The 24565-nt window shown below is 34.7% G+C and overlaps 1 pseudogene; it reads right to left on the reverse strand.

Moving 5' to 3' along the window:
• Positions 1 to 3373: 3373 nt before the first annotated feature.
• Positions 3374 to 24565, reverse strand: part of LOC139870514 (methylsterol monooxygenase 2-2-like) — a 142011-nt pseudogene continuing 120819 nt past the window's right edge.

A 24565-nucleotide genomic window follows, 5' to 3' on the forward strand; every position in this document is an offset into this window, starting at 1 on the left:
AGGATAAAAGCTAGATTGAATTTTCAAAAAGATCAAATGTTTTCATAAAGATCCAATTTACTTAAGGATCTAAATTTTCATAGTCATGCGGGACTGTAAACCACAACGTTACTATCATTGTTCATACCGCCGTGTAGAAATCACTGATGTACAAAGTGTGAAGAATAAAGAAGTGATTCTAGTATTTTTATTTCAAGACTATATTGCTTGAGGACAAGCAACGCTCAAGTGTGGGAATATTTGATAATGCTAAAAACGAACACATAATTCATAGCATTATTCCTCAAGAAAGACAAGCTTTTAGTTGCAATTGTTCTATTTACAAGTGATATTCGTTTAAATATTAAAAGGTGAAAACAAAAGGCAGATTCGACGATTTAAAGACGCAAATGACCAAAAAGCTCAAAAGTACAAAGTACGATTCAAGAGGTTCAATTTATTGATGAGAAGCGTCTAGAAATGACAAAAGTACAAGTTACAAAACGAAAAGTACAAGATATTAAATTGTACGCAAGGACATTCGAAAATCCGGAACCGGGACCTAAGTAAACTTTCAATGCACGACGCAACGGAGCGAAAATTACAAGTCAACTATGCATATAAATATAATATATAAATAATTCTTAAAATTATATATATTATATTTATTTATTAAAAAATCCGTCGGCAAGCTAGGAGCCAAACTTGGATGAGCTGTAATCCACTACTCCGCGATCGCGGAGATGTGAAGGAGAAACCCTTCGAGATCGCGGAGCACACCAAAACTGAAATGGGGCCTATAAAAGGCAACGCATTCGATCGATATTTTACACTTCTTTTTCTTTTCATCATACGTAAAGATATATATATATATATATATTATAATTTTAATTTTAATTTTAATTTTAATTCTAATAATAAGGGTATGTTAGCGAATGTTGTAAGGGTGTAAGTCGAAATTCCGTCCGTGTAACGCTACGCTATTTTTAATCACTGTAAGTTATGGTTAATGTTATTTTTAATTTAATGTCTCGTAGCTAAATTATTATTATGCTTATTTAAGACGAAGTAATCATGATGTTAGGCTAAAAATATTAAGATTGGGTAATTGGGCTTTGTACCATAATTGGGGTTTGGACAAAAGAACGACACTTGTGAAAATTAGACTATGGGCTATTAATGGGCTTTATATTAACTAAATGATACCTCGTTAATTTAATATATAGACTTATAATTTGACGTATTTATATATAACCACATACGCTTGACTGGGCACGGTGGGCGGGATATCTATAAATACCAATAATTGTTCATTTTAACGGACACTGAACTGGATTAATAGTTAGTAGACTTGTTAAAATAGGGGTGGATTACATTCAAGGGTAATTGGTGTAATTGTTAACAAAGTAGTAAAACCTTGGTTTACACGCAGTCGATAACCTGGTGTATTCATCAAACAAAGTATTAAAACCTTGTTACAATTCGAATCCCCAATTAGTTGGAATATTTGACTTCGGAAATAAGAATAATTTGGCGAAGACTTCCGCATTTTATGATTATGACTGATGGACTATTATGGACAAATCCGTATGGACATATTGAATAATCCAGGACAAAGAACAATTAACCCATGGGAATAAACTAAAAATCAACACGTCAAACATCATGATTATAGAAGTTTAAATAAGCATAATTCTTTTATTTCATATTTAATTGCACTTTTAATTATCGCACTTTTATTTATTGTCATTGTATTTAATTGCACTTTTAATTATCGTACTCTTTAATTATCGCAATTTTATTTTATCGCACTTTTATTTATCGCAATTTCATTATCGTTATTTACTTTACACTTTAAATTAAGTTATATTTATTTTTAATATTTTACATTAGGTTTTAACTGCGACTAAAGTTTTAAAAATCGACAAACCGGTCATTAAACGGTAAAAACCCCCTTTTATAATAATAATATCACTTATATATATATTTGTATTTTTATAAATTTAAAACTAATATAGCATTAAGCTTGTTTAAAGTCTCCCTGTGGAACGAACCGGACTTACTAAAACTACACTACTGTACGATTAGTTACACTGCCTATAAGTGTTGTAGCAAGGTTTAGGTATATCCATTCTATAAATAAATAAATATCTTGTGTAAAATTATATCGTATTTTATAGTATTTCGTTGTAAAAATAATACTATTTCCTAGTACACCTCGCACACATCAAAGATGAAAGCAACTTAAAGTAACAAAGTAACTTTATTAAATCAAGGAAGGCATTCACCATTTATAGACGAGATCTAAAACATTACAAGTGCTGACATCCTTTAGACCTCTCCTAGTACAATCTTCGGTGTTCGCCTCCGGGTACTTAATTTCTCACTCAGAGGTGAGAAGGCCTTGAAAGCTTCTAGTGAGAGGAAGTGTATTGTAGTGAGAGAGTGTGAAGAGGTATGTGAAATGGTATGCCAAATGGTGTTTAAATAATGGGATTTTTGCTGGGAAACGGCTGGCAGGCCGGCCTGGCAAGTCGGCACCGTGGGTGGCCGGTGCCAGGCAAGCCGTTTGATATGCCCGTTTTCCATGCCCGGTGTCTGAGTCAGACAGCAGGCCGGCGCCTATGTGACAAGCCGGTGTGGAAAGTCGGCCTTGGTGGCCGGTGTTGGCTTCTGGTCTGCTGCTTGCTTGGATCGTATTGCTTGTTCCCGGGATCGTAACTTGGTTTTCGGGGTCGTAACTTGTCTTTCACCGTTTTCGCTCTAGAATCTTCGTTTTAGCTCTGTTTCTCTTGATTCTTTTTGCATCGCCTTTGTAATTACTAAATCTACAAAATTAACCGATAAAACGATTACTTTGGCGATAAAACTTGGAATTTTATTATTTTTAGGTCTTAATATCGAGGTAAAAATGTGACTTATTAGCCGATATCACTCGGCTCGTTTAGAATTCAAAGAACTTGGCTCTTTACAAGTTTAATATATTAAGTTTGAACTTAGCTCGTTAGAGAGGCTTGTGTATATATAATTAATAGTTATTATTATATAATTATATATTTTATTGTTCAAAAATAATAAAAAAAATAAATAAATGAAATGCTCGTTTAGACTTGATTGCTTGTTCGAGCTCAATATAAGAAGCTATAGCTCGTTTACTAAATGATCTTACATTATGTTCAAGTTTGGGCTCAAGTTTGTCTAAACTCGGCTCGAGTTGAGCTGTTAATGAGTGAAGCTCAAGCACGGATCATTTGCAAGCTTACCGAATACACTAAGTAGGCAGGACTGATTGAGATTACAGGCTCAAAGATGAATATTTGTTTGTTCTATTGCAATGGTTGGTGCCAGAAAGCAAAAAGTTTATAGTCCAAGGTTTAACAAGCATATTGAAGTCTTACCAGTCCATGTAGACAAAGGTTGAGGAGTAGTTGCCGGACTTGGTGTAGATAAGTTGGTGTAGATAATTTGGTGATGATAGTCATGAAAGTCAGAACTAAAAATTTCATAACAAATAGGCGACGTAATCACATAATGTTGGTGAGAAAGAAAATAAATGGGTGATGTAAACGTACAGAAAATTTAACACAGATTATAAGTTTATGAATAAAGACTCACCCCCCGTATAAAGGAAGGAAGTTTGAGGGGCTACATGGGAAATGATAACCACAATGTGACTCGACTGTTTCAAGAACTCGAACTACCAACCATAACCAAAGTGTTATCAGATGAGGTCCCGTGATGGCGGGACCAAAAATTGTAGCAAAACTGATAAAGCTCTAATTATACATGTTTTATCTCGCGATATATTCCTCACTTTTATGCAGCCTATTTGGTATGCTAATGAGCTAAATGGCAATTTGGGGGCTAAAAGCCTGATTTGGTGTAAAATTGACCAAGTCTTGATCAAAAGTGGCAAAGAAAATGAAAAGTGCAGGAATCAGCTCTAAAAGCACCGCTCCTAAGACAAGAGCGCCGCTCCTGATGGACAAAAGCGATGCACCTCATTTAAAAGCGACGTTATTGTACACGTTTGTGCACCATTTTCCACCAATGGCCATAAGTGCCTTCCTCATTGTCAAAAGCGCCACTCCTGGTCAGAAAAAGCGCCGCTCCTAGACACAAATTGTCACCCCTGAATTAAGCCAAAAGCGGCGCTCCTGAACAATGTGACAACCCGAAAATTTCCGACCAAATTTAAACTTTAATCTTTATATATTCCCGACACGATAAGCAAAGTTCGTAAGTTGAATCTCAAGAATTTTAAACTGTGTTCATACATTCATTTAACCTCGACCAAATTCCAAAGATTCACGAACCATTATAGGAACGGATATGATTATATATGTATATATGTATATATTATAACTTGAAAACGTTAACAAGTATTAGACGTATAATACTTTACATGAACGTTGTTGTTTTAAAATATATTTAAAATAATTATCGACAGAATTAAAAGATAATATCAAATGATTGAATTATCAGATACATTGAATTATGATTACGAGTCCCTATTAGGATGTTGATGTTATGCGAGGTGTATATAAAATAGCTTATATTTTTACAAGAAAAACTATTAAATATGATACAATTTTACACAAGATATTTATTTATTTATAGAATGGATATACTTAAACCTTGCTACAACACTTGTAGGCAGTGTACCTAATCGTACAGTAGTGTAGTTTTTAGTAAGTCCGGTTCGTTCCACAGGGAAAAATCTTTAAACAAAGCTTAACGTTATATTAGTTTTATTTTATAAAAATACAAATATATATAAGTAATATTATTATTATAAAGGGGGGTTTTTACCGTTTAATGACCGGTTTGTCGATTTTAAAACTTTAGTCGCAGTTAAAACCTAATGTAAAATAATAAAAATAAATATAACTTAATTTAAAGCGTAAAGTAAATAACAATAATGAAATTGCGATAAATAAAAGTGCAATGAAATAAAATACAATAATTAAAAAGTACGATAATTAAAAGTGCAATAAAATACAATAACAATAAATTAAAGTGCGATAATTAGAAGTGCAATTAAATATAAAATAAAGGAAATTAAATATGAAATAAAAGAATTATGCTTATTTAAACTTCCGTAATCATGATGTTTGACTTGTTGATTTTAGTTTTATGCCCATGGGTTAATTGTCCTTTGTCCTGGATTATTTAATATGTCCGTCTGGTTTTTGTCCATAACAGTCCATCAGTCATAAATATAAAGTGCGAGTATCCTCGTCAAATTATCCTTATACCCGAAGTTAAATATTCCAACTAATTGGGGACTTAAACTGTAGCAAGATTTTAATACTTTGTTTAATAATTACACCAGGTTATCGACTGCGTGTAACCCAAGGTTTTAATACTTTGTTATCAATTATGCCAAGTGTCCTTGTACATAATTTCACCCCTGCTTTAATAATTCTAGTGACTATTAATCCATTCCCGTGTCCGGTTAAATGAACGATTATTCGTACATATAAATACCCCGCCCATCCTGTCCGATCGAGTGTATATGGTTATTTATAGGGACGTCTAATTGTAAATCTTTATATTAAAATTAACAAATTATCATTTAGTTAAACAAATATAAAGCCCATTAATAGGCCATAGTCTAATTTCCACAAGTGTCGTTCTTTTTGTCCAAACACCAATTATGGTACAAAGCCCAATTACCCAATTTTAATATTTTTAGCCCAACATCATGATTACTTCGGATTAAATAAGTATAATAATAACTTAGCTACGAGACATTAAATTAAAAAGTTTGAACATAACTTACAATGATTAAAAATAGCGTAGCGTTACACGGACAGAATTTCGACTTACACCCTTACAACATTTGCTAACATACCCTTATTATTAGAATTAAAATTAAAATTAAAATTAAAATTATAATATATATATATATATGTTTACGAGATAGAGAGAAAGATATATGGATATATGGTATACCAGAGCTCGTGTTTTATAGGCCTTGTGAGCTGAAAAAGTTGGCCATGCGATCGCATGGCTTTTGTGCCTCCAGGCCATGCGATCGCATGGTGGTAGGTGACAGCTCAAAATCCTTGTTTTCTTGTTTTGTCGACGTTTTAATTAAATAAATATAATATATAAATAATTATAAGAATTATTTAAATATTATATTATATTTATGTGCATAGTCGACTTATAATTTTTAGTCCGTTGCGTCGAGCGTTGAGAGTTGACTCTGGTCTTGGTTCCGGATTTTCGAACGTCCTTGCGTACAATTTAATATCTTGTACTTTGCGTTTTGAATCTTGTACTCTTGTAATTTTGAGACGTTTCTTATCAATAATTGGAACCTCTTTGATTGTATTTTGTACTTTTGAGCTTTTTGGTCGTTTGCGTCTTCAATTTGTCGAATCTGTCTTTTGTCTTCACCTTTTATTATTTAAACGAATATCACTTGTAAATAGAACAGTTGCAACTAAAAGCTTGTCTTTCTTGAGGGATAATGCTATGAAATATATATTCATTTTTAGCATTATCAAATATTCCCACACTTGAGCGTTGCTTGTCCTCAAGCAATATCGTCTTGAAATACTAGAATCACTTCTTTTTTCTTCACACTTTGTACATCGGTGATTTCTTTACGGCGGTATAAATAATGGTAGTAACGATGTGGTTTACAGTCCCATATGACTATAAAAATTTAGATCCTTTAAGAAATTGGATCTTTATGAAAACATTTGATCTTTTTGAAAATTCAATGTAGCTTTTACCCTAGATAAGTTTTCCGGAATAACCCTTCACCGGTGTTTGCAAATTCTTTTTGTGGGTTTGGTGGGTTTCATATTTGAAAATTTTAGCTCAAAACTTACGGTTTTGTGTCACCCACTTGCTATCCTTGTATTGGGAAAGCAACACGTCCAGTATACTTGCTCCGAATATTACCTTTCGGTAAACTACCGTCCGGTTGTAAAGGAAAGCGTTGAACAAGTAACTGTTAAGGCAATGTCCCCTGACATGCTTTTAATTATGGTCTATAACGTGTCGGACGCAATTACTTCCCTTGGTAGGAGCAATAGTAAAGCTCACCCTTATAATTTTTCGGTCTGGCACAAGGTCCTGTCTTTGACCATGCTATGCAACCACCGTTCTTACGGTTGACACCCGATTTGGTTCAGGTGACCTAATGAATTCCAGGTGAATTCCTAGGATTTTACGTTCAATGGTAATGAACACATTAAAAAATGGGTTTTCAGAAAACAAATCGATTTTAATTTTGATCAAAATATTTTCTCGTTCAAGCTCGAGTTTAGATATCATCGAATTCCATGAGTTTGTAATTCTCAATCTTTAAAGTCAATCTCAAGGATTGAGTAATATCAGGCTTAAAAGCTGATTTTTAATCTTTAAGGAGATTATCCTTTCCGGGGGTCTGATTCATTAGTCTTATCAAGCTAATTTGCACGGCGCCCTCCCCATTTTACGAGACAGATCCTCTCATGGATAGGATAAGTCTGACCACTTGGCGACCCTGTATAATGCTGAGGTCCGTGGATTTCCTGCTGATTTTAGAGATGACTTTTCTAGATTTTTCGTCAACCTACAGCTGGTCTGGACGACAACTTCATGACCTAAATCAAGAAGCGCGTTTCTTTTACGGAAGACTTTACTTCCTTTTAACGATGGAATTTATTCATCGTGTAGATCCATCTTTCTTTCAAATATATTACAGTAAATCGGGTAAAACTGTTTAGTTTAGTCCAAAGCAAAAGTATCTTCAATTATTTGTTACAGAAATATGTGACATATGTTTAAGATAACTTGGTAATTTTTCCCACACTTGGCTTTTATTTTCCTTTTTATTGTCCTCTATTCCATTTAAATGAATTTTAAAATTTTGGTTTGTTTCTCAATTTATGTCCTTTCCGAGGTAACAATAATTTCGGTGTTAACACCTAGTTTTATCGTTCATAAATATGTATAAACATGATTTTGAGTTCATTTAATTGAAAATTTTTAAAATTTTTTACTAGAATTGGGTAGTCAGTATATAAGACTAGGGCTGTTCTTTATTATCAGAGCGCACTAGATTCTAATAAAACTACTACGTTACTAGTATTTTTAATGGTAACCAAGTGTTTAAAGTAAAAAATTTAAAAATCCGAAAGAATTTAACCCCTTCCCACACTTAAGATCTTGCAATGCTCTCATTTGCAAGAAATCGGTAACAATTTAAATTATTGAGGGTGATTAGCGTAGAAAAATGATTAAATTTTACCAAAGTTTCCAAACATATTGGCGTTTGTTTACTGAATGATAAATGGTGCACATCATTTGTTCATTCCTTCTTATTGTTACATCACATTTGTTTTTCGTTTTGTCGTCAAAACTAGCTTTTGCTGAACTTAATGCCAGTCTTTGAAAATGCGCTGTTTTACCCTGTTTTGTACAATCGATAATATACATACATACAAATATAAACATGCATGGCAATTTGAAATGGGACTTAATATCCCACTTTCAAATCCTAAATGTAAAATATTAGTACACAATAATAATAAAAATGATAAAAATTACACAAATATATCTAATAACATAAGTTTAAACATGAATAATTAAAAAGATAAAAACATAAAAATAACCAAATGGAACTAAATCAGTCTGGATATGGGTTCCAGTTCATCTCGTCAGGTGGGTTCCATTGTTGGTTATAAGTGTTCTGATAGGCTTGGTTATAGTCATACCGGCTAAAGGGTGGTCGGATCTCGGGGCTGTGTGGCGAAAAATAAGCAGGTCGAGTAGGTACATAGTTATTTGGTACCTGATATGATAGCTAGCTCATGATTTGGTGCTGATGAACTAACCAGCTATCGTGTTGGCGTCGCCTATAATCCTCGTATACTCGCTCGGAGTTCCACTGCTCATACATACTATGTCTGGCCACATTCGTCATTGATTCCTCATCTATGCGAACGTGGACGTCAAGAATAGCATCTCGAAAGACATCCCTAATGTCTTCCACTTCCTCCATTTCCTCGTCTGAGCCCCTTTCTACCTGTGGATGAGGTCCCTCATAGGGTACTGCCTGGTTACGTCTACTTTTCAATACCTTAGCACCCACATAAACTTTCAATCCTAAGGGCTCAACCTGTTCTCTACAAAGCTGTAATGGACCCCCTTGGTTCCTATCAACACCTAAATACTCTCCAATGAGAGTAACAAAAATACCTCCTCCTATTATACTCCCGTCCTGCATTCCCTCTACCATTTTAGATAAATAAAAAGCAACACAGTAAGGGATATTGACAAAGCTTCTAGGATCCCGAATACACTTTAGGTAGAATAAATCATGTAAGGTAATTTTTTCTTTATTGTGACCTCTCTGTGTAATCGAGTTAGCCAAAAATCTATGAATAATACGAAGCTCGGCTCTGTCAATATATGTATAGGAGTGTCCTCCTACTCGTGTAAAAACATCAAAATGTGACATAAGCCTCCAAATGGCGTCAGCGTCAAAGTTGATATCTACCCTTTCACCATAATGAATCAATTTTGTACAACCGGGTAGTAGCAACTCACCAGGAGTATATATCTGTAAAGCCCTGGCCATGTCCAGCATGGACATTCTGTACATCCTACCGCCAAGGATAAACCTAAGAAATCTTCTATCATCTATTCTAACTATATTTGTATCAAGTGATACAGTACTCATCAACTCAACACACCATTCCTTATATACAGGTCTATGAATGGTGAAAAGATGTTCCCAATCTGTAAAAGAAGAACTGCCATACCTTTGAACTAAAAGCTGTCTAACACGGTCAGCTAGATGGACCGTTTCCAAAGGAACCCAATCGATTACCCTTGGTACCTCTACATTTTTTGTTACCAATTTGAATTTGTTCCTTTGATATGTCTCGTAATCTCTCCATCTCCTATCAAATCTCAGAATAGGATGCAGAGTGTGCTCAGGAATCGTTGAAAATTCTACTGGTGGCCTCATTGAGAATACTATGAATTCATCAAAAAACTGTACCGGATCATAATAAGGTATATGCTGATCAGGCTGTTGTTGTGGTTCTTGTTGTGGTTCTTGTTCGTGTTGCATTTCTGGTTCTGGTTCTGGTTCTGGTGCTGGTGATGGTCGTCTAGATGATGATGCTCCTGAACCTCCCGTATCGGCTTTCTACAAAACACATTAAACACAAAATTTGTGCATCCAAATATGCATTAGTGTTAGCAAAATAACAACTTAAAACAATCACTATAACATGTTAAATCAAAATTAAACTTATACACATTTTCACAATTTTTCACAATTCTACACTTTTCAAATAAGCACATATGAAAATGTATACAAAGTTCATAAGCATTTAACTCAAATAACATGTCAAAATAGTCATTACTAATAATTAAACAAGTCTCAAATGACAATTACATCAAATTAATCAAGTTCATGAATTTTGAACTTAAAAAGTCCACTTTAATCTCCAAAAATCATGTTTAGGATCAATGTTTGGATCATTTAACTACCTAAACATGTTACACTACTCAATTTAGCAATAATTCACGACAAAAATCGGCCATAACCTGTTTATATCAAAAAACCCCAAATTGCTCAAGAACACAAATCCTAGATTTCTAAAAATTTTGAAGTTTTTGGCTTCAAATCATGTTAAATAGCATCAATCTAGGTTATACATGCATCAAATACTAATAATTTAACACTAATTACACTAGAAATTAACAAAAGTGCATTAGGTAAAATATTGGTAATTATCACAAAAACTAGCAAATTTATGAGTTTAGGGGTGTAATTTTTACCATTTTGCTGAAGAATGATAATCTAGGCATGATTAGAGCAAGAAAAATGACGAATTACGGTGGAAAAATGATGAAATTTGGTGAAGATTTGAGAGAGTTTCGTGTTTGTGTGTGTGTTTTGTGAAAAGAGAAGAGCAGCTCGCTGGCTGTTATCATTCTGACCTGCATTTGGTCCCCATGCGATCGCATGGGTTCCAAGTGCAAACCCCATGCGATCGCATGGGGTGCCGGCTACAGTACTTTCAGCTTTTTTTTTTAATATGTAAAACCTTATACTTTATAAAACATATAATTAATAAAATTCTAAAAATTTTGTTTTCCTTTAGGAGCGATGGCGTTTCGGATCGTTGTCCTAGTCTGTCCCTCGACAAAATTTTAAAATTTTTCAAATCAAAGCGCGGTTTTAAAAGTAAAGATTTTTGAGTTTTTTAATGTTTTTGGCATACTTTAATTCAATAAGATTAAAAATAATGATAATAAAAGTTCTCGTCCCTTCCTCGGGTAAAGCAATTTCGGTTCAAAGACCTAGTCTTCAACTTACGACGAATTTTAAAAATCATATTTTTAACTTAGCGAAATAAAGTAAAATTTTGTTTTTAAATTCACACCAAACTTAAATTTAAAATGCATAAAAAAAAATCACACCAAACTTAATTAAAAATTCATATTATAAATTCACACCAAACTTAAATTATATTTTTGTTTTTATACATACAAACTTATATTAAAAAGATTAATTTTTTTCAAATATTTACAATTTTAAATAAGTTTTACAATATTAAATTAATATTAATTTATAAAAATATGGTAAAAATTAAAAATCTTTTTGGCTTTTATCCCACTTTAATCAATCAAATATTATCAAAAATATACGCCCCTCTTTTCGGTAAAGTAATTTCGGTTCCATGACCTAATTTAACTCATGACGAATTTTTGAAATATTTTATTTTGATTGATTAAAGATATTTATACCTTAAGAATAAACATTAAATTTCGCAGTGATGTAATAAATTTTTGTATGATATCAATAATTTCGGTCGCAAGACCTAATTTCATCGAATACCAATTTAATACTTTATAGCGAACAAATTAGCGTTTATTATCAAAAGGTTAAAAATAAAAATAAAAAAAATAAAAACTGTACAGACTTACCTGTGAGATAGTATTCTTAGTGATACGATCTATCCCACTCATAAGATAGTCGGTTTAATTGGTTTTCCATAGCTACATAGGCGTAACCTCGAGCATTCAGTGTTTTTTCTTCTAAACATATGAACGGTCCGTCTCTGCATAAAGTAACAAATTCGGTATTTGAATAGGTTTGATTATTTGAACATTTACCTTCGTGTGACCATTTTCCGCATTTGTGACATTTTTCAAGGTGTCGTGCTCTTCTTTTCGCTGCGGATTTTGATTTTCCTTTACCAAATTGTGACTTATTATCTTCGCATCTGGATTCTTTTCTTACTCCGTCCAATTTACCTCTGATTAATGATACTATTTCACTTGGAAGTGTGTCATTATTACGTTTAGTGATCAAAGCGTGTAGCATTAGACCATGGTTTAGTTCACAGGAAGTCTTCATTTCGTAAAAACCAAAAAAAAAAATAAAAATTCAGAATGGGGGGAGAAGACTAGTTCTTTAGGGTCTGCTAGGGAAAGACCATTCGGGTTCCATTTTCGAGAACTACACGAAAACAGAAAATCTAACTCTAACAGAAATACATATTATCCTTTAAAGACTTGATTCTCCCCACACTTAGTTAGCTGTGGTATCGAAATTGTGATTAACTTCGTTGTCAACTTCCATTGGACTATCTATGTAATGTTTAACTATGTGACCATTAAATTTAAATTCAATCCCATTTGAATTTATTAATTCTACTGTTCCGTATGGGAAAACTCTTTTGACTATGAATGGTCCAGACCATCTTGATTTCAATTTTCCAGGAAATAGCTTGAATCGTGAATTGAAAAGAAGAACTCTATCTCCTTCTTTAAATTCTTTTGAACTTCTGATTCTTTTATCATGCCATTTCTTCGTTCTTTTTTTATAGATTAACGAATTTTCGTATGCTTCATGTCTTAATTCTTCTAATTCGTTTAGTTGACTTAACCGTAGACGTCCAGCTTCATGTAAATCAAGATTACATGTCTTCAAAGCCCAAAATGCTTTGTGTTCAATTTCTACTGAAAGATGACATGCTTTTCCATAAACGAGTCTAAAAGGTGTGGTTCCAATTGGAGTTTTGTAGGCTGTTCTAAAAGCCCAAAGTGCATCCTCCAATTTTATGGACCATTCCTTCGGATTTGATCCTACGGTTTTTTCTAGAATACGTTTTAAAGCTCGGTTGGTATTTTCAACTTGTCCACTTGTTTGTGGATGATATGCAGTGGAGATTTTATGAGTTACTCCATATCTTTTGAGAACTTTCTCAAGTTGATTATTACAGAAATGAGTGCCCCGATCACTTATTAAAGCTTTCGGTGTTCCAAACCTTGCAAAAAGACGTTTTAAAAAGTTGACTACAACTCGTGCATCATTAGTTGGGAGAGCTTGTGCTTCCGCCCATTTAGATACATAATCAATGGCTACGAGAATGTAGAGATTATTATGAGATTTTGGAAATGGACCCATAAAGTCAATACCCCAAATGTCAAATACTTCACATACTTGAATGACATTTTGTGGCATTTCATCACGTTGACTTATTTTTCCGGCCCTTTGACAAGCATCACAAGATTTGCAAAGAAGGTGTGCGTCTTTGTAAATTGTAGGCCAATAAAATTCAGCATCATAAACTTTTCTTGCTGTGAGTTGAGGCCCATAATGCCCTCCTGTTGGTCCTGTGTGACAATGGTTTAAGATTTTACTAGCTTCATCTCCGAATACACATCGGCGTATTATTCCATCTGGACAACTTCTAAACAAATGTGGATCTTCCCAGAAATAGTGTTTTATATCACTGAAGAATTTCTTTCATTTTTGGTACGATAATCCTTTTTCAAGGAATCCACATACTAAGTAGTTTGCATAGTCTGCAAACCATGGTATTTCATTATAATCTATCTTCAATAGATATTCATCAGGAAAGTTGTCTTGTATGGCCGATTCATTTAGAACTTCTAATTCGGGATTTTCAAGACGAGAAAGATGATCAGCGGCGAGATTTTCTGCTCCTCTTTTATCTCGGATTTCAATATCGAACTCTTGTAAGAGTAAGATCTAACGGATTAATCTTGGTTTGGCATCTTGTTTCGAAAATAGGTATCTAAGAGCAAAATGGTTGGTATAGACCACCGTTTTCGCTAGAACGAGATATGAACGAAATTTGTCAAAAGCAAAGACAATAGCAAGGAGTTCTTTTTCAGTAGTTGTATAATTTGTTTGTGCTCCTTGTAACGTCTTACTAGCATAATATATAGGTTGAAATATTTTTTCAATCCTTTGTCCTAAAACGGCTCCCATTGCAAAATCACTTGCATCGCACATAAGTTCAAACGGTAGATTCCAATTTGGTGTTATCATGATCGACGCATTAGTGAGTTTCTCTTTAAGAATATTAAAAGATTTGATGCATTCGTCTGAAAAGATGAATGGAGCATCATTTTCTAGGAGTTTATTCATAGGAGTGGCAATTTTAGAAAAATCTTTTATGAAACGTCGGTAAAAACCGGCATGCCCTAGAAAACTCCTAACTCCTCTAACATTGGTGGGATGTGGAAGTTTAGCAATTACATCTACTTTAGCTCTATCCACTTCAATTCCTTCCTTTGAAATTTTATGTCCAAGAACGATGCCTTCTTTAACCATGAAATGGCATTTCTCCCAATTAAGTACTAGATTTGATTGTTCGCATCTAATAAGCATTCGTTCAAGATTAGCTAGACATGTTTCAAATGTATCACCGAAGACTGAAAAGTCATCCATGAAAACTTCCATGCATTCTTCTATCATGTCGTGAAAAATCGCCATCATGCACCTTTGAAAGGTTGCAGGGGCATTGCAAAGTTCAAATGGCATGCGTTTGTAAGGAAAAGTACCATAAGGGCACGTGAATGTGGTTTTTTCTTGGTCCTCGGGTGCTATTGGAATTTGAAAATATCCGGAAAATCCATCAAGAAAACAATAGTAACTATTTCCGGCTAATCTTTCCAACATTTGATCAATAAAAGGTAAGAGAAAGTGATCTTTTCTGGTGTCGTCATTTAATTTTCTATAATCAATAAATACACGCCATCCTGTTACATGTAGTGACCCGAACTTTTCCATGTTTATATATATTAATTGAGATTGATATTTACATGATTAAATGTTTCCAACATGTTAAGCAATCAAACTTGTTAAGACTTGATTAATTGAAATATGTTTCATATAGACAATTGACCACCCAAGTTGATCGGTGATTCACGAACGTTAAAACTTGTAAAAACTATATGATGACATATATATGGATATATATATAGTTAACATGATACTATGATAAGAAAACATATCATAAAGTATATTAACAATGAACTACATATGTAAAAACAAGACTACTAACTTAATGATTTTTAAACGAGACATATATGTAACGATTATCGTTGTAAAGACATTTAATGTATATATATCATATTAAGAGATATTCATACATGATAATATCATGATAATATAATAATTTAAAATCTCATTTGATATTATAAACATTGGGTTAACAACATTTAACAAGATCGTTAACCTAAAGGTTTCAAAACAACACTTACATGTAACGACTAACGATGACTTAACGACTCAGTTAAAATGTATATACATGTATTGTTTTAATATGTATTTATACACTTTTGAAAGACTTCAATACACTTATCAAAATACTTCTACTTAACAAAAATGCTTACAATTACATCCTCGTTCAGTTTCATCAACAATTCTACTCGTATGCACCCGTATTTGTACTCGTACAATACACAGCTTTTAGATGTATGTACTATTGGTATATACACTCCAATGATCAGCTCTTAGCAGCCCATATGAGTCACCTAACACATGTGGGAACCATCATTTGGCAACTAGCATGAAATATCTCATAAAATTACAAAAATATGAGTAATCATTCATGACTTATTTACATGAAAACAAAATTACATATCCTTTATATCTAATCCATACACCAACGACCAAAAACACCTACAAACACTTTCATTCTTCAATTTTCTTCATCTAATTGATCTCTCTCAAGTTCTATCTTCAAGTTCTAAGTGTTCTTCATAAATTCCAAAAGTTCTAGTTTCATAAAATCAAGAATACTTTCAAGTTTGCTAGCTCACTTCCAATCTTGTAAGGTGATCATCCAACCTCAAGAAATCTTTGTTTCTTACAGTAGGTTATCATTCTAATACAAGGTAATAATCATATTCAAACTTTGGTTCAATTTCTATAACTATAACAATCTTATTTCAAGTGATGATCTTACTTGAACTTGTTTTCGTGTCATGATTCTGCTTCAAGAACTTCGAGCCATCCAAGGATCCATTGAAGCTAGATCCATTTTTCTCTTTTCCAGTAGGTTTATCCAAGGAAATTAAGGTAGTAATGATGTTCATAACATCATTCGATTCATACATATAAAGCTATCTTATTCGAAGGTTTAAACTTGTAATCACTAGAACATAGTTTAGTTAATTCTAAACTTGTTCGCAAAAAAAAGTTAATCCTTCTAACTTGACTTTTAAAATCAACTAAACACATGTTCTATATCTATATGATATGCTAACTTAATGATTTAAAACCTGGAAACACGAAAAACACTGTAAAACCGGATTTACGCCGTCGTAGTAACACCGCGGGCTGTTTTGGGTTAGTTAATTAAAAACTATGATAAACTTTGATTTAAAAGTTGTTATTCTGAGAAAATGATTTTTATTATGAACATGAAACTATATCCAAAAATTATGGTTAAACTCAAAGTGGAAGTATGTTTTCTAAAATGGTCATCTAGACGTCGTTCCTTCGACTGAAATGACTACCTTTACAAAAACGACTTGTAACTTATTTTTCCGACTATAAACCTATACTTTTTCTGTTTAGATTCATAAAATAGAGTTCAATATGAAACCATAGCAATTTGATTCACTCAAAACGGATTTAAAATGAAGAAGTTATGGGTAAAACAAGATTGGATAATTTTTCTCATTTTAGCTACGTGAAAATTGGTAACAAATCTATTCCAACCATAACTTAATCAACTTGTATTGTATATTATGTAATCTTGAGATACCATAGACACGTATACAATGTTTCGACCTATCATGTCGACACATCTATATATATTTCGGAACAACCATAGACACTCTATATGTGAATGTTGGAGTTAGCTATACAGGGTTGAGGTTGATTCCAAAATATATATAGTTTGAGTTGTGATCAATACTGAGATACGTATACACTGGGTCATGGATTGATTCAAGATAATATTTATCGATTTATTTCTGTACATCTAACTGTGGACAACTAGTTATAGGTTACTAACGAGGACAGCTGACTTAATAAACTTAAAACATCAAAATATATTAAAAGTGTTGTAAATATATTTTGAACATACTTTAATATATATGTATATATTGTTATAGGTTCGTGAATCAACAGTGGCCAAGTCTTACTTCCCGACGAAGTAAAAATCTGTGAAAGTGAGTTATAGTCCCACTTTTAAAATCTAATATTTTTGGGATGAGAATACATGCAGGTTTTATAAATGATTTACAAAATAGACACAAGTACGTGAAACTACATTCTATGGTTGAATTATCGAAATCGAATATGCCCTTTTTTATTAAGTCTGGTAATCTAAGAATTAGGGAACAGACACCCTAATTGACGCGAATCCTAAAGATAGATCTATTGGGCCTAACAAACCCCATCCAAAGTACCGGATGCTTTAGTACTTCGAAATTTATATCATATCCGAAGGGTGTCCCGGAATGATGGGGATATTCTTATATATGCATCTTGTTATTGTCGGTTACCAGGTGTTCACCATATGAATGATTTTTATCTCTATGTATGGGATGTGTATTGAAATATGAAATCTTGTGGTCTATTGTTACGATTTGATATATATAGGTTAAACCTATAACTCACCAACATTTTTGTTGACGTTTAAAGCATGTTTATTCTCAGGTGAATATTAAGAGCTTCCGCTGTTGCATACTAAAATAAGGACAAGATTTGGAGTCCATGTTTGTATGATATTGTGTAAAAACTGCATTCAAGAAACTGATTTCGATGTAACATATTTGTATTGTAAACCATTATGTAATGGTCGTGTGTAAACAGGATATTTTAGATTATCATTATTTGATAATCTACGTAAAGCTTTTTAAACCTTTATTTATGAAATAAAGGTTATGGTTTGTTTTAAAAAGGAATGCAGTCTTTGAAAAACGTCTCATATAGAGGTCAAAACCTCGCAACGAAATCAATTAATATGGAACGTTTTTAATCAATAAGAACGGGACATTTCAGTTGGTATCCGAGCGTTGGTCTTAGAGAACCAGAAAATTTGCATTAGTGTGTCTTATCGAGTTTGTTAGGATGCATTAGTGAGTCTGGACTTCGACCGTGTTTTCTTTAAAAATGATTGCTTAACATTTTTGTTGGAAACTATATATTTTTAACATATGAATATTATGTGATATATTAATCTCTTAACGTGTTTGATATTATGTGATAGATGTCTACCTCTAGAACAAGTTCCATTGACTCACCTAATAATAATGAAGAGTCAAATGTAAATTGGAATGATTTGTGGACTGATTCACAAGTTCCCGAAGAAGAACCGGAAGAAGAGTCGGAACCGGAAGAAGAATCGAAACCGGAAGAAGAATCGGAACCGGATGAAGAAATAGAACCGGTGGGGGAAATAATAAAACGGTTAAGTAAAAGAAAATCCTCAACCAACCGACCAAAGTTAATTATGGTCAATGGTGTTTCCACCAAGGAAGCAAAATATTGGGAGGATTACCAATTCTCCGATGAATCGGATTCCGACGAGAATTCCGATGATGTTATAGAAATTACCCCAACCGAATTTAAAAAGGCAAAAGAAAATAATAACGGAAAGGGCATAAAAATAGAGAAATCTAATTCCAACCCCGATGAACTTTATATGTATCGTCAACCCCCGAAGTCCTTAAGTTGTAACAATGACCCGGGAACCTCTAAACCACCAGGTTTTTCTAAACCAATGTGGACAACGACGGCTCGTATTAGGGGAACATCATATATCCCTAGAAACTTGGCAAAACGAACCAAAACCGAAGAAGAAGAAACGAGCGAGTTGGAATAAGATAGTTGTATTCGTGTGGTGTAAAATATGTAATATAGTGTTCTTATGCTTTATGATATATGTAAAAATTGCTTGTATTAATAAGTATTTTTTTTATGAATCTAACTCTTGTCTATTTTACAGTTTAAAAACACAAAATGGATAGACAACCCAATATTTTAAGAGACCTACCCAGAGACATGATTGATGAAATATTGTCTAGAGTCGGCCAGAATTCTTCGGCACAACTATTTAAGGCGAGATCAGTTTGTAAGACATTCGAAGAACGTTCCAAGAATGTCTTGGTTTATAAGAGACTTTCGTTTGAAAGATGGGGGATATCACATTGGGAAACCCATAAGTTACGATGTGTTTACTTTGACGCATATATTGCGGGGAACCCAAATGCTATTTTACGCAACGGGTTAAGAAATTATTTTGACTCAATATATCCGAATATTGGACTTCGTGATTTAGAAAAAGTGGCTAACATGCAACATAAAGAAGCATGTTATGCTTACGGATTAGTAATGTTCGCTTCTCACCAAAGTGAGAACAAGAACATCGGGCTACAACTATTAAACAAAACGTTTCCACAAGTGACGGAGTCGGTAATTGGGGTAAGAAATGAGGTTTTTAGATTATTACGGGACTGTTGGACATTACGTAACCCTCGTCCCTTTGATGACGTTACAACACACTGTCTTATCAACGGCCATAACGGTTATGTTGCACAAGACCAAGGATGGGAAGTAGTCCTAGTAAAACCAGAATGCATGACTTGTTTCTGGACGTATGAATTACGTGTCTTTATTGCCTTTGCTGAACGACTTGTGTACTAGCTAGAATTGTCTTCACAACTATCTTGTATCAAAGTTATTGTGTGCTATATTTCATGCTTTATGTAAAATAAGCGGTATTGTAAGTTTGTAAAATATTGTATAAAAGTTTGAACGCGAAATATTATTATAATCAGTTTTTCATATAGAATTGTAGTAGTTGAATTGTATATTAGCTACTAAGTATGAACTTAACGGGCAGGTACTACCCGAATTTAAACTTATAAAACGCTAATATGAAGAAAAAACTTTTATAAATGAGTTCATATTATGCTACGAAATACTATTAACTACTCTTAATATTCTGTATGATTAACTTGTTCCATTTAACTATTTTGAAGGAAATGGCACCGACTACTCGACACACCGTGAATATGAATGAAGAGGAATTCCGTACTTTTCTAGCTTCAAACATAGCCGCAGTACAGGCTGCGCTACATACCAACAATAACCTTGGATCTAGCAGTACAGGAAATCGTGTAGGATGCACCTACAAAGAATTCACTGCCTGCAAACCTTTGGAATTTGATGGAACCGAAGGACCAATCGGATTGAAACGGTGGACCGAGAAGGTTGAATCGGTGTTTGCCATAAGTAAGTGTACTGAAGAGGACAAAGTGAAGTACGCTACGCATACCTTCACAGGTTCTGCGTTAACATGGTGGAATACCTATCTAGAGCAAGTGGGACAAGATGATGCGTACGCACTACCGTGGTCAGCATTCAAGCACTTGATGAACGAGAAGTACCGTCCCAGAACCGAGGTCAATAAGCTCAAGACAGAACTTAGAGGGTTACGAACCCAAGGATTTGATATTACCACGTACGAAAGACGATTCACAGAATTGTGCCTATTGTGTCCGGGAGCATTCGAAGATGAGGAAGAGAAGATCGACGCGTTTGTGAAAGGATTACCGGAAAGAATCCAAGAAGATATAAGTTCACACGAGCCCGCCTCCATACAACAGGCATGTAGAATGGCTCACAAACTAGTGAACCAGATTGAAGAAAGAATTAAAGAACAGACTGCTGAAGAGGCCAATGTGAAGCAAGTCAAAAGAAAGTGGGAGGAAAACGGTGATAAGAATCACCAATACAACAACAACAGCAATTACAACAATAATCGCAACAATTATCCCAACAATCGCAACATCAATCGCAACTACAACAAACGGCCCAACAACAACAACAACAACAACAGCAACTACAACAATCATCCCAACAACAATAATAACCGCAACAACAACAACAATCAGAAGCAGCTATGCTAAAGGTGTGAAAAGAATCACTCGGGGTTCTGCACCAAATTTTGCAACAAGTGTAAAAGAAATGGTCATAGCGCGGCGAAGTGTGAGGTCTACGGACCAGGGGTTAATAGAACGAAAGGAACAAATGGTGTCGAAACGAGTAATGGCGGAGCAAGTAGTGTCGGAGCAAGTTATGCCAATGTAGTTTGTTATAAATGTGGAAAACCAGGCCACATTATTAGAAATTGCCCGAACCAGGAGAACACGAATGGACAAGGCCGTGGAAGAGTTTTCAATATTAATGCGGTAGAGGCACAGGAAGACCCGGAGCTTGTTACGGGTACGTTTCTTATTGACAATAAATCTGCTTACGTTTTATTTGATTCGGGTGCGGATAGAAGCTATATGAGTAGAGATTTTTGTGCTAAATTAAGTTTTCCATTGACGCCTTTGGATAGTAAATTTTTACTCGAATTAGCAAATGGTAAATTAATTTCAGCAGATAATATATGTCGGAATCGAGAAATTAAACTGGTTAGCGAAACATTTAAGATTGATTTGATACCAGTAGAGTTAGGGAGTTTTGATGTGATAATCGGTATGGACTGGTTGAAAGAAGTGAAAGCGGAGATCGTTTGTTACAAAAATGCAATTCGCATTATACGAGAAAAAGGAAAACCCTTAATGGTGTACGGAGAAAAGGGCAACACGAAGCTACATCTTATTAGTAATTTGAAGGCACAAAAACTAATAAGAAAAGGTTGCTATGCTGTTCTAGCACACGTCGAGAAAGTACAAACTGAAGAAAAGAGCATCAATGATGTTCCCATTGCAAAAGAATTTCCCGATGTATTTCCGAAAGAATTACCGGGATTACCCCCACATCGATCCGTTGAATTTCAAATAGATCTTGTACCAGGAGCTGCACCAATAGCTCGTGCTCCTTACAGACTCGCACCCAGCGAGATGGAAGAACTGCAAAGCCAATTACAAGAACTTTTAGAGCGTGGTTTCATTCGACCAAGCACATCACCGTGGGGAGCTCCTGTTTTGTTTGTCAAGAAGAAAGATGGTACATTCAGGTTGTGTATCGACTACCGAGAGTTGAACAAACTTACCATCAAGAACCGCTACCCACTACCGAGAATCGACGACTTATTTGATCAACTACAAGGCTCGTCTGTTTATTCAAAGATTGACTTACATTCCGGGTATCATCAAATGCGGGTGAAAGAAGATGATATTCCAAAGACTGCTTTCAGAACACGTTACGGTCATTACGAGTTTATGGTCATGCCGTTTGGTTTAACTAATGCACCAGCTGTGTTCATGGACCTTATGAACCGAGTGTGTGGACCATACCTTGACAAGTTTGTCATTGTTTTCATTGATGACATACTTATTTACTCAAAGAATGACCAAGAACACGGTGAACATTTGAGAAAGGTGTTAGAAGTATTGAGGAAGGAAGAATTGTACGCTAAGTTTTCAAAGTGTGCATTTTGGTTGGAAGAAGTTCAATTCCTCGGTCACATAGTGAACAAAGAAGGTATTAAGGTGGATCCGGCAAAGATAGAAACTGTTGAAAAGTGGGAAACCCCGAAAACTCCGAAACACATACGCCAGTTTTTAGGACTAGCTGGTTACTACAGAAGGTTCATCCAAGACTTTTCCAGAATAGCAAAACCCTTGACTGCATTAACGCATAAAGGGAAGAAATTTGAATGGAATGATGAACAAGAGAAAGCGTTTCAGTTATTGAAGAAAAAGCTAACTACGGCACCTATATTGTCATTGCCTGAAGGGAATGATGATTTTGTGATTTATTGTGATGCATCAAAGCAAGGTCTCGGTTGTGTATTAATGCAACGAACGAAGGTGATTGCTTATGCGTCTAGACAATTGAAGATTCACGAACAAAATTATACGACGCATGATTTGGAATTAGGCGCGGTTGTTTTTGCATTAAAGACTTGGAGGCACTACTTATATGGGGTCAAAAGTATTATATATACCGACCACAAAAGTCTTCAACACATATTTAATCAGAAACAACTGAATATGAGGCAGCGTAGGTGGATTGAATTATTGAATGATTACGACTTTGAGATTCGTTACCACCCGGGGAAGGCAAATGTGGTAGCCGATGCCTTGAGCAGGAAGGACAGAGAACCCATTCGAGTAAAATCTATGAATATAATGATTCATAATAACATTACTACTCAAATAAAGGAGGCGCAACAAGGAGTTTTAAAAGAGGGAAATTTAAAGGATGAAATACCCAAATGATCGGAGAAGCATCTTAATATTCGGGAAGACGGAACCCGGTATAGGGCTGAAAGGATTTGGGTACCAAAATTTGGAGATATGAGAGAAATGGTACTTAGAGAAGCTCATAAAACCAGATACTCAATACATCCTGGAACGGGGAAGATGTACAAGGATCTCAAGAAACATTTTTGGTGGCCGGGTATGAAAGCCGATGTTGCTAAATACGTAGGAGAATGTTTGACGTGTTCTAAGGTCAAAGCTGAGCATCAGAAACCATCAGGTCTACTTCAACAACCCGAAATCCCGGAATGGAAATGGAAAAACATTACCATGGATTTCATCACTAAATTGCCAAGGACTGCAAGTGGTTTTGATACTATTTGGGTAATAGTTGATCGTCTCACCAAATCAGCACACTTCCTACCAATAAGAGAAGATGACAAGATGGAGAAGTTAGCACGACTGTATTTGAAGGAAGTCGTCTCCAGACATGGAATACCAATCTCTATTATCTCTGATAGGGATGGCAGATTTATTTCAAGATTCTGGCAGACATTACAGCAAGCATTAGGAACTCGTCTAGACATGAGTACTGCCTATCATCCACAAAATGATGGGCAGAGCGAAAGGACGATACAAACGCTTGAAGACATGCTACGAGCATGTGTTATTGATTTCGGAAACAGTTGGGATCGACATCTACCGTTAGCAGAATTTTCCTACAACAACAGCTACCATTCAAGCATTGAGATGGCGCCGTTTGAAGCACTTTATGGTAGAAAGTGCAGGTCTCCGATTTTTTGGAGTGAAGTGGGGGATAGACAGATTACGGGTCCGGAGATTATACAAGAAACTACCGAGAAGATCATCCAAATTCAACAACGGTTGAAAACCGCCCAAAGTCGAGAAAAGAGCTACGCTGACATTAAAAGAAAAGATATAGAATTTGAAATTGGAGAGATGGTCATGCTTAAAGTTGCACCTTGGAAAGGCGTTGTTCGATTTGGTAAACGAGGGAAATTAAATCCAAGGTATATTGGACCATTCAAGATTATTGATCGTGTCGGACCAGTAGCTTACCGACTAGAGTTACCTCAACAACTCGCGGCTGTACATAACACTTTCC

Source organism: Rutidosis leptorrhynchoides, chromosome 10, assembly GCF_046630445.1.
Source record: "Rutidosis leptorrhynchoides isolate AG116_Rl617_1_P2 chromosome 10, CSIRO_AGI_Rlap_v1, whole genome shotgun sequence".
NCBI classification, from domain to species: Eukaryota; Viridiplantae; Streptophyta; class Magnoliopsida; order Asterales; family Asteraceae; genus Rutidosis; species Rutidosis leptorrhynchoides.